This window comes from Cebus imitator, unplaced genomic scaffold, assembly GCF_001604975.1.
Source record: "Cebus imitator isolate Cc_AM_T3 unplaced genomic scaffold, Cebus_imitator-1.0 Scaffold347, whole genome shotgun sequence".
Taxonomy (NCBI): Eukaryota; Metazoa; Chordata; class Mammalia; order Primates; family Cebidae; genus Cebus; species Cebus imitator.
Genome location: NW_016107662.1, coordinates 626,022 through 637,786, shown reverse-complemented (window position 1 = coordinate 637,786; position 11,765 = coordinate 626,022). Strand labels below are relative to the sequence as shown.

Below are 11,765 nucleotides of genomic sequence, written 5' to 3'. Positions count from 1 at the left end.
GGCCCATGTACTGCCGTTTTACTCAGCCATTGACTGCCCTGAGAAGAGTGTGGTCATGGCTCAAAAGTTGAGGTGGACCTTGAGTTGTCATATCTATCTTAAGACCTATATATGGTGAAATCTCATAAAATAGAAAAAACATGAAGACTCTAACGTAACTACTATGAATTCTTTTGGAACTTATCTAATGTGGTTAAAAAAATTTAAATCTTATATTATTAATGCAATACATATTCTAATAGTGATTTACATAAATTTACACTTTGATCCAAGAAAGAGGATCTGATAGTAAAGATCAAGAAATGTTTACTATAGCTTTTTATATTTCTTTAATTGTATTTTTCATTGAGCTAATTCAGTGCAATAATTCTAACAATTATCTGAATTGATTAAGACTTTATAGTAATATTGTAAGGTCAAAAGGCATGACTTGAAGTCTTCATATTTCCACTTCAGCTGAGTGACCTTAAACAAGTTAATAACACTTGACTCAGTTCTCTCAGTTGTCAGATATTAGTACTTATTTTAGAGTGTTGTGAGCATTAAATGACTTAATACATACAATGCACTTAGTATAGTGCTGAACACATTGCAAATGCTATAAAAGATAGCATTATTAAAACCATGTTATGTTGCTATTGTTATTACATATGGCAAAATCTTAAAACCTGTATGATTTTCATGTCTCCCATAGACTTTTGGCCATCTTCTAATCTAGAGTGAAGCTTTAGGTCTTTTTTTTTCCCCAAACCTTGCTTAAATCACTAGGAAAAGAACTTAAAATAAACCTCATTATTCTTTTTTTTTTTTTAAATGAAAGGTAGATGGCAAGTTTAAAGACAAATCAACAGGGAAACCATTATCCTAAGTGAATTAATGCATAAATAGAAAACTAAATACCACATGTTCTCACATATAAGTGAAAGCTAAACATTGAGTACACATAGGCAGGGGATGGGAACAATAGACACTGGGAAATACCACAGAAGGGAGAGAAGGAGGGGAGCAAGGGCTGAAAAAACCACGTGTTTTTTGGGGGGAATCACTCATACACCAAATCTCAGTGTCATGCAATATGCCCGTGGAACAAATTTGCAAATGTATCCTGAATCTAAAATAAAAGTTGAAATCATATAAATAAATAAATAATAATAAATAACAATTAAAATAATAATAATTAAGGGGGAGGGAAAAGACAAATCCAAAGACTCTGGGCTTGTGTCTGAGCAAAGAGGAAATGCCAGGAAACTAGGAAGTTTGCAAGTTCCTTTATAGAAAATGGCTGCATCATACTTATTCTTTAATACCACATCATGTTACTAATCTCATAAAATACTTTAAAATTCATTTGACCTCAAGAAGAGTACACCGTAATGCCTGCCTCTGTCAGTCTGTGCTGTTATAACAGAATATCATAGACTCGGTGGCACACGAAACACATATTTATTTCCCATTTATGTCTGGAGGCTGGAAGTCCAAGATCAGGGTGTCAGCATTGTCAGGTTCTTGGAGACAATCCTTGATATGGTTTGGCTCTGTGTCCCCACGCAAATCTCATCTTCAATTGTATTCCCGTAATTCCCACATATTGTGGGAGGAACCTAGTGGGAGATAATTTGAATCATGGTGGCAGTTTCCCTCATACTGTTCTCACGGTAGTGAATACATCTCACAAGACCTGATGGTTTTATCAGGGGTTTCTGATTTGCATCTCCTCATTTTCTCTTGCCACCACCATGTAAGAAGTGCCTTTCACCTCCTGCCATGTTTCTGAGGTATCTCCAGTCATGTGGAAGTGTAAATCCAATTAACCTCTTTTTTCCCCAGTCTTGGGTATGTCTTTATCAGCAGCATGAAAATGGATTAATACAGTACATTGGTAACAGTAGAGTGAGGTGTTGCTGAAAAAATACCTGAAAATGTAGAAGCGACTTTGGAATTGGATATCAGGCTGAGGTTGGAACAGTTTGGAGGGTTCAGAAGAAGACAGGAAAATGTGGGAAAGTTTGCAGCTTCCTAGAGACTTGTTGAATGGCTTTGCCCAAAATGCTGATAGTGATATTGGACAATAAGATCCAGGCTGAGGTGGTGAGACCACCTCAGTTGGAGATGAGGAACTTCTTGGGAACTAGTAGTAAAGGTGACTCTTGTTATGTTTTAGCAAAGAGGCTTTTTGCCTCTGCTCTTGAGATTTGTGGAACTTTGAACTTGAGAGAGATGATTTAAGGTATCTGGTGGAAGAAATTTGTAGCAGCAAAGCATTTAAAGAGTGACATGGGTGCTGTTAAAAGCATTCATTTCAAAAGGAATAAACAGCATAAAAGTTCAGAAAATTTGCAGCCTGGCATGCAGTAGAAAAGAAAAACCCATTTTTTGAAGAGAAATTCAAGCTGGTTGCAGAAATTTGCATAAGTAACAAGGAGCTTAATGTCAATTCCCAAAACAATGGGGAAAGTGTCTCCAGGGAATGAAATAGGTGTTCATGGCAGCACTTCCCATCTAGGACCCAGAGCCTGGGAGGAAAGAATGGTTTCGTGGACCAGGCTCCAGTTTCCCATGCTGTGTGTAGCCTAGGGAATTGGTGCCTTGTGTCCCAGTCATTTCTAAAAAGGGCCAAGGTACAGTTTGGCCCATGGTTTCATAGGCTGCAAGCCTCAAATCTTAGTGACTTCCCCAGTGTTGAGCCTGTGGCTGCACAGAAGTCAAGGATTGAAGTTTGGGAACCTCCACTTAGATTTCAGAAGATGTATGGAAACGCCTGGATGCCCAGGCAAAAATTTGCTGCAGGAGCAGAGCCCTCATGGAGAGCCTCTGGTAGGGGCCCTCATGGAGAACCCCATGCAGTGTGGAAGGGAAATGTGGAGTTGGAAACCCCACACAAAGTCCCTACTGGAGCATCACCACTGTGAGAAGATGGCCACTGTCCTCCAGACCCCAGAATAGTAGATCCACTGACAGCTGGTACTGTGCTCCTGGAAAAGCCTCAATGCCAGCCTGTGAAAGCAGCCTGGAAGAGGGCTATACCCTGCAAAACCACAGGGACAGAGCTGCCCAAGACTATGGGAACCTACCTCTTGCATCAGCATGACATGGATGTGAGACAGGAGACATGGAGTCAAAGAAGACCATTTTGGAGATTTAGAATTTGACTGCCTCACTTGATTTTGGACTTGCATGGGCCCTGTAACCCCTTCGTTTTGGCCAATTTCTCCCATTTGGAATGGCAGTATTGACCCAATACCTGTACCACCATTGTATCTAGGAAGTAACTAGCTTGCTTTTGATTTTACAAGCTCATAGTTACAAGGGACTTGCCTTGTCTCAGATGAAACTTTGGACTGGAGACTTTAGGGTTAATGCTGAAATGAGTTAAGACTTTGGGAGACTGTTTGGGAGGCATGATTGGTTTTGAAATATAAGGGCATGAGATTTGGTGGGGCCAAGGGTGGAATGATATGGTTTGGCTCTGTGTCCCCACCCAAATCTAATCTTGAATTGTACTCCCATAATTCCCACATGTTGTAGGAGGAACCTGGTGGGAGATAATTTGAATCATAGGGGCAGTTTCCCCCATACTGTTCTCGTGGTAGTGAATAAGTCTCATGAGATCCAATGGTTTTATCAGGGGTTTCTGCTTTTGCATCTCCTCATTTTCTCTTGCCACCACCATGTAAGAAGTGCCTTTCACCTCCTGCCATGAGTGTGAGGCCTCCCAGTCATGTGGAACTGTAAGTCCAATTAAACCTCTCTTTCTTCCCAGTCTCGAGGTTGTCTTTGTCAGTAGCATGAAAACAGTCCTCTTCCTGAAAGCATCCTCACATGGCCTTCCTTGGTGCAAGCACACACAGGGAGAGAGAGAATGTCTCTCTCTTCTTCTATGGATACTAATGCCATCATGAGGGCTCTATCCTCATGACTTCATATAAACCTAATTACTGCCCAGAGGCCCCATCTCCTCCTAATATCATCAAATTGGGGGTTTGGATTTCAACAGATGGATTTCAGGGGATGGGGCACAAACACACACTTTAAACAAGTAACTTCCTGGTCACAAAAGGGGACATATAATCTGCAAAAACTAAAGTATTTTAATAATTGACAATTTAAAAACCGATCACAAATCACTACTACACAAGTTACTACTACTTGTGGACTAATTTAAACAATTAATTTTGAACTTCAGGTAGAAATGATCTTTTTTTTAATTGCATTTTAGGTTTGGGGGTACATGTGAAGAAATGCAAGATTGTTGCATAGGTACGCACGTGGCAGTGTGATTTGCTGCCTTCCTCCCCATCACCTGTATCTGGCATTTCTCCCCATGCTATCTCTCCCCAACTCCCCACCCCCTGCTGTCCCTCCTCTATTTCCCCCAAACAGACCCCAGTGTGTAGGGCACCCCCTCCCTGTGTCCATGTGTTCTCATTGTTCAACACCTGCCTATGAGTGAGAAATGATCTTTAAAAAATTATAATATTAAAAAATAAGCATAAAACATATTAGTAGCTTAATAACATATTCAAAGTTCATATAGCCTGTAAGGATATTTGATGACCTCATGGTAGAATTTTCTCTATTGGGTGCAGTGGCTCATGCATGTAATCCCAGAACTTAGGGAGGCTGAGGTAGGTGGATTGCTTGAGCTCAGGAGTTCAAAACCAGCCTGGGCAACATGGCGAAACTTCATCCCCAAAGAAGACACAAAAATTAGTTGGGCGCGATGGTGCACTCCTGTAGTCCTGGATCCTTGGGAGGCTGAGACACAAGAATCCCTTGAACCCAGGAGGTGGAGTTGCAGTAAGCAGGGATCGAATCTCTGCACTCCAGCCTGGGTGACAGAGTGAGACTACCATCACACACACACAAAAGGCATGCTCAGGGGTGGACTGAGGCTCAAAAGGTAGACAAAATGATCTCTTAAAACCTATCAAACTTGTTAGTACAATTAGACACAGCTGTGTATGTGAGAAAAGCTCAAAATATGGGCTTAAAGAAGACAGCAGTTCCTTTTTTGTTATTAATCACTGATTCCCTTTATTTTTCTCTTTCTCTCTTTTTTTATTATACTTTAATTTCTGTGGTACATGTGCAGAATGTGCAGGTTTGTTATACAAGTATACACGTGCCATAATGATTTGCTGCATTCATCTCCGCATCATCTACATTAGGTATTTTTCCTTATGTTAGCTCTCTCCAGTCCCTCCAACCCTGCTAACCCTCCCCTAGCCTCCCCACCCACCCCCCGACAGGCTCTGGTGTGTGATGTTCCCCCTTCTGTGTCCATGTGTTCTCATTGTTCAACACCCACTTATAAGTGAGAACATGGGTGTTTGTTTTTCTGTTCTGTGTCAGTTTTTTGAGAATGATGGTTTCCAGCTTCATCCATGTCCCCGCAAAGGACATGAACTCATCCTCTTTTAGGGCTGCATAGTATTCCGCAGTGTATATGTGCCACATTTTCTTTATCCAGTCTATCATTGATGGGCATTTGGGTTGTTCCAAGTCCTTGCTATTGTAAACAGTGCTGCAATAAACATAACGTGTGGATGTGTCTTTATAATAGAATGATTTATAATCCTTTGGCTATATACCCAGTAATGGGATTGCTGGGTCAAATGGTATTTCAAAAAAAAAAAAAAAAAAACTGTTTAGTCCTTGTCTTGCTGTCATTCTCTTATCCTGTCCCAAGATCTAAAGTGGCTGTTAAGCTCCAGCTGCTCTTCATGCCCACATTGCAGGTAGGAAAAGTGTAACTAGGAGTAAGTGCAGCAGGATCACAGACCTTACTTTTTGAGGAGACTCCCTGAAAGTTCCACACAACACTTACATTTAACAAATTTATTGCCCACTCAGTTATGTGGCCATTCACATCTGAGAGGGAGGCTGGAAAATGTAGTCTTACACTGTGGCAATGTGCCAGCAAAATATTGGTGTTCTATTACTGAGAAGGATGGAAAGAGCTGCTGGGGAAGGCAATTAAGATGCTCTGCCACAGGTTTATTTATCTAAGACATAATTAAAGAAATTCTATTAATTTAGGCCAAATAGAAAACACAAAAACATATTTGATGGATATCTTTGAGACATTAACTCATCATGGAAAGTGCCTTTTTTCACGTGTCTAAAATAAAGACCAACATTTTACGATTTGAGTAGCAGTGGTTGGCAACAACAGTGTTAACATAGTTGTTGAATAATTATTAAGTCTGGGCCCTGGAGCCAGGCCATCTTGGTGGAGTTCTGGCATTAATTGTATGGACTTGGACAAATCACTTGGCACATTTGATTCATCTGTGAAATGGAGAAAATGATATCTATTTGTCAAGGTTGCTGTGATGAGTAAGTAAATTACAAATGGAAAGTTAATGAATACAGAACCGTGCCTAACACCTAGCCAGTGCTTAATAAATACTAGCTTTCTTTATAATTCGTTTCGTTAGTATTATATCTAAAGCACACATTGTCTAATAGCCTTCATACTATATGATGTGTATAATAAAATTAAAAAGTTTCAGTTAAATATATATGTTAGTTTTATGCTTATTAAATTTACATTTAATCTTAGACTACCCATTATTACTGGGTATAAAGTCTAATAAAGGCAAAGTGATCTATATTTCATAATTTTTAATAAATACATAGACTGCTAAAGAAAACAGCTCTAAAATTTAATAATATAGGTAGGACTGTATCTTCAGCATGAATTATTAGTATACATTTTTGCAGTATTAATAGCCAGGAAAGTCAAATATGATATCCAAAACTGGTAAAAAAAAGAATAAAATTATGTTCAGCTTACTTGATCCTCATTAAATCATAAGTATGTTGTGGAATAAAGCCCAGATTCCTATTGGTGAAATTTCATTTATTTAAAGTTTCATGAAATCTGCTTAGCATTCTGTGTTAGTGTCTTGGATATAATCCACTCTCTGATATTATTTATAAAGTATACTCTTTAAAGAAACAGTGAACATTTTGATATACTGACAAATTGCACCCTCCAGTGGAAAAAATGTTTATCCATAAAATTTTAATGTGTTTCTGCATCGCAACTTTAATATATTCAAAGTTGCTTTTACCTAAAATTCTTTTAAATCTAATTGTGTTTTATGACCTGAATATGTAGAATGAATATATATCTCACTCTATTGGATATACATTATACTTTATGAGTCCTCAGTCTATTATGCAAATAGGACATTAAGTATCAGCTAAAGAAAAGAGCTTTAAAGAAAAATTATTTTGGAATTATTAACTTGTCAGTCTTTATAGACATGGGTCCACTCCAACATAAAAAGTAAAACCCATTCACTTCCACTTCATATTCTATAGAATAAAGTGGAACCACAAACCATAGTAACTTACACAGGGGGACAAGTTACTGAACTAAAAATATTTTATATTCATGCCTCAAAATATCCCTCAAGGATTTTTGTTTGTATAATTAAAAGCAACTATATTCCACAAGGCTAGTTTTTTTCTTAGATATATGTAGTATTTTTAGTATCCATACAGGACCATATGGATACTAAAAATTGCAGAAGAAGGATAAAAAACAGCCATCCTCTAACAATCAGAAAGAGTTCCAAAACTAAGTAACTGTACAAACACATCCATATTTTAGAGCTACTTTAAGTTAAAAACCTTTCTCTTGTTTCAGAGATATTTACATCAAATGAAGACATTTACAAATTGTTCATAGCATACAACAGCCCAAATATGATTTTCACCTATGCTGTGTAAAGAAGTTAAACATTCATAAGTCTCTCTACTAAATTCAGTGCATTTTTTCATCATACATAACACAAGCTAATCCAAATGTTTTAATTTCTTTCAGTGCATATTTCCAAACTCATTAAAGGGAATGAAATTATGTTATTAAATGGCTATGTCATTTTTCAGTGTATTATGGAATCTATATCACACAATTTGATTCACATCAATACTATAATTCACTCTAAAAAATTATAGGCATGCACAAAATAGGGAACAAAATGTGAGTTTTTAATAAATTTAAAGTATACTATCTACTTTAAACCACTGCAATATGTATTTTAACAAAATAGCTAATTTCCAAATCCCTTTTCTAATTCTGGCACAAGGAAAGTTCAATCTTTTCAAATTTCTGTTTTGTAATCCTATAAATGATGCCATCATATCCAGGATACATGTTCCAAATACTGTAGGAGGTGACAGTCACAGTCAAGGCCAAGGTGATCATTATCCAAAGTATCATGTTGAAAAATCACTGAATATTCAAAATTATACTTACATGCAAGGTTATAGGGACTTACTGGGTTCTTCACTTGTTTTGCCTCAAAGATAGTCCTTGTCTTCCTCACAAGGGAGGTGTCAAATGACTTAACAGTGACTATCTCTACCACTGCATTCCCATTGTAATCATTGTACATGTCATCTGCAAACTTTTGCAGTCAACAAAGATCTTAGAAGCATCTCTGAATTGTTCAGTCTTCCCTGTAATGCATCCCAATTTCATCCAAACCTGCCAGCTCCAGTGAATATAAATCAGGAGAATGATCCTTGGCTAGATGCTTATGACAAGACAACAAGTTTGAAATATCCTATAGCACTTGGAGTTCAGAAAGAAAGAGCAGGTCAACTCCATTGTTCCTACTCAGAGAATTCAGGGGAAATGAACTGAGAATAGAGTTTTCCTGAAACAAGTGATTATGGAGCTGTTCTAAGATGACTGAAAGGTCTTCAAACGCTGAGTTTGCCTTCCCTACCACATACACTTTTTCCTCACTGGGGGCCAACTGCAAAACAACAGGAGTTTCCTCAGAAAATAAGAAGTGAATGGAATTTGCAACAGTGTTAAGACTAAAAGGAACTGCTTTCTCCCAAGGGTAAGAAATGACACTGCCTGTGGGTAGAGCCAGTTTGTCCACTCCCTTCACCATCACCATGACGGTAGCCCAAGGACGATGAACTAGGTCACCCACTACAAGTCCTGGCCAAGAAAGCTTTTTCTTTGCAGAGAAGACCATGTACAACGCAGCCACATCCGGGATTCACTCTGTGGTATAGGCCAATTTCCATTTCGAAAACTAACAGACTGTGGTGATCTCAATATACTAAACTCATTCCCCCAAACACCCGCCACCAACAAGGACATGAACAACAAACACAGTCACGAGTGCCGCTGCGGCTGCAGCAATGCAGGGTGACAAGGAGCGGGCCAGTGGGACACATGGACACGGTGGGCAACCACCGAAGCTTGAGAAGATGACAGCAATCAGACTCATCCTGACTCATGGGGCTTGTCCGTTCATCGCCTAAAGGAATGTTAAAAAAAACAAAAAAGTAAAAAATAAAATTATATATGTACCTGTATGTATTAAATATTTTCTAAAAGATACACTCCACTATGTATTCTAAAAAAAATCCTCCACTACATATATATATATATATATATGTGTATATATATATATATATGTATATATATATATATATATATATATATATACTGTATGTGTGTGTGTGTATATATATATATGTGTGTGTGTGTATATATATATATACATGAAGTGGAGGATATTCAAATATTCCTGTGAGTAAAGATTTCGGTTGGAAAGATCTGTAGTTGCCCAATAGAGAAAGAGGAATTTTTTTTAATGGTTAAATAAACATTGAAGGCTCATCTATTCTTGTCATAAGTGCAAGAGAGGAGTAGGGCAAGGAAAACAGTACTTCCGGGCACAGAGCATATGTCAGGATCAGGGCTAGGTGGTTAGATACACAAAGTCATTCCATCACCACCCAGCCCCAATTTTATAGTGATGCCAAACAGGCTCATACAGCATCTTGATTTTTTTAAACAAAAGTCCTCCTAATGACAAAGGAAATTGAATATGGGCTGCAAGGAATATGAAGGCATATCCCACAGCAACTACTAATCAGCGAGAAATGTCTTTATTTTTTAAAATCATCAAGCAAATGTTTCATCCTAGCTCAAAATATACATGCTTTTGGTCAGTGTAAAAAATGTTTATTACTGCTAGTAAAATTATTATTTTTCATACAGAATTGAAACTGAGCATATCTCTCTGTTTTTCACTCCAGTCTGAGGAGCATAAAAGCTGATACTAGCAGAATATAATGAGGTATGTTTTGAACACAGAGGGTCTTGACTCTAAAACTAAACTCAACCTACAATACTCTACATAATTCTATAGTTATCGAATCTTTCCAACCAAAATCTTTGCTCACCCCTCGTTTTATCTACCACCATTTCTTATGAATCAATGGCATAATATCAACTCAGGCAGTTATCACCGAAAACTGAGGTTCCTTTCTTAACTGTCAATTTTTGCTAGAAATTGGCTTTATTTCTCATTGGCTCCCTTCTCTTTACCACAACATGGCCTCTAAAAATCTCTTCTATTTTCCTAAGTAATTATACTCAATCCTTTACTTTACACACCTTATGCACCCCAGGCAAAACACAAGTCTTATAGTCTGTGACTACCTTTTTATGTTTAGCATGCTAGTTAGAAGACGTGTGTATCTCTTCCTTGTAAAGATTGTAGAGAATTTTATTAGTCTGTTCTTACACTGCTATAGAGGACTACCTGAGATGGGGTAATTTATGAAAAAAGGAAGTTTAATTGTCTCACAATTCCACAGGCTATAAAAGAAGCATGACTGGGAAGCCTCAGGAAACTTACAATCATGTTGTAAGGCAAAGTAAGGCAAGCACGTCTTTCATGGCAGAGCAGGAGAGAGGTAGAGGGAGGTGCCACACACTTTTAAATGATCATATCTTCTGAGACTCTCTCACTATCACCAGAATAGTGAGGGCAAAATCCACCCCCATGATCCAATCACCTCCCACCCGGCCCCTCCTCCGATTCAGCATGAGATTTGGTCAGGGACACAAATCCAAACCATATGAAGAATTAAGCTAAGAAATAAATTTTTCTACCGGTGTTACCACTTTGCCAAACATTAGTTGTCATTGACAAATCAACCTAAATCTTCTTTTCAACAGGAAGCAAACACAATAGTTATCTTTGTTCCCTAAAGCTTTTGTGGCCCATGGTCTGATTCTGACACCCTCCCTGCTCCCATGTTCTTAGATCCTGTCTCATCTCAGCATTCCCTGTCTGAAGCCAGCCTAGATATAGTTTGTTCTCACCTCTCTTGAATGCCTAATTCAGTGTTTTCATGTTGCTGGTCCACATTTTATTTTTACTTCTTCTAAGTTCATTATTTACTTGTTTATACATCTTTTTACTTCATTTTATTTAGTTCTTACTTTTCGTTCATCTCTTTTAAAAATATCTCACTTCCTAAATTCTTTATCCAATTTGTTTTATTATTCAATACTTTACTGTGTTCCTCTTATTCCTTTTCTCTTTTTCAATCAATTTTAGTTAATCTTTTTCTTTCAATCTCTCCACGTTAAATATTAGGTCAGACTCACAAGGGAGAACAAATTTGTTTTATTATTTAATGCTTTACTGCGTTCCTTTTATTTCTTTTTCTTTTCAATCAATATTAGTTAATTATTTTTCTTTCAACCCATCTATGTTAAATAGTAGGTCAGATCCACAAAGGAAAACAAAGGAAGACCGTGTCTTGTGTCTACTGGAGGAAATGTACTAATCAGAAAAACACACTAAAAATTGTATAACACTATGTTAAGTGTTACAAAGACAAGGTATGCAGTTTCATGAAAACATGTGACTGGGTCATTATCCTAGTCAGAGAAGTTAACGAAAGCTTCTCTAAAGAAGAGATGA

The 11,765-nt window shown here is 37.7% G+C and overlaps 1 pseudogene; it reads right to left on the bottom strand.

Annotated features, from left to right (window-relative positions):
• Positions 1-8,086: 8,086 nt before the first annotated feature.
• Positions 8,087-9,139, bottom strand: LOC108287548 (annotated as a pseudogene).
• Positions 9,140-11,765: the final 2,626 nt, after the last annotated feature.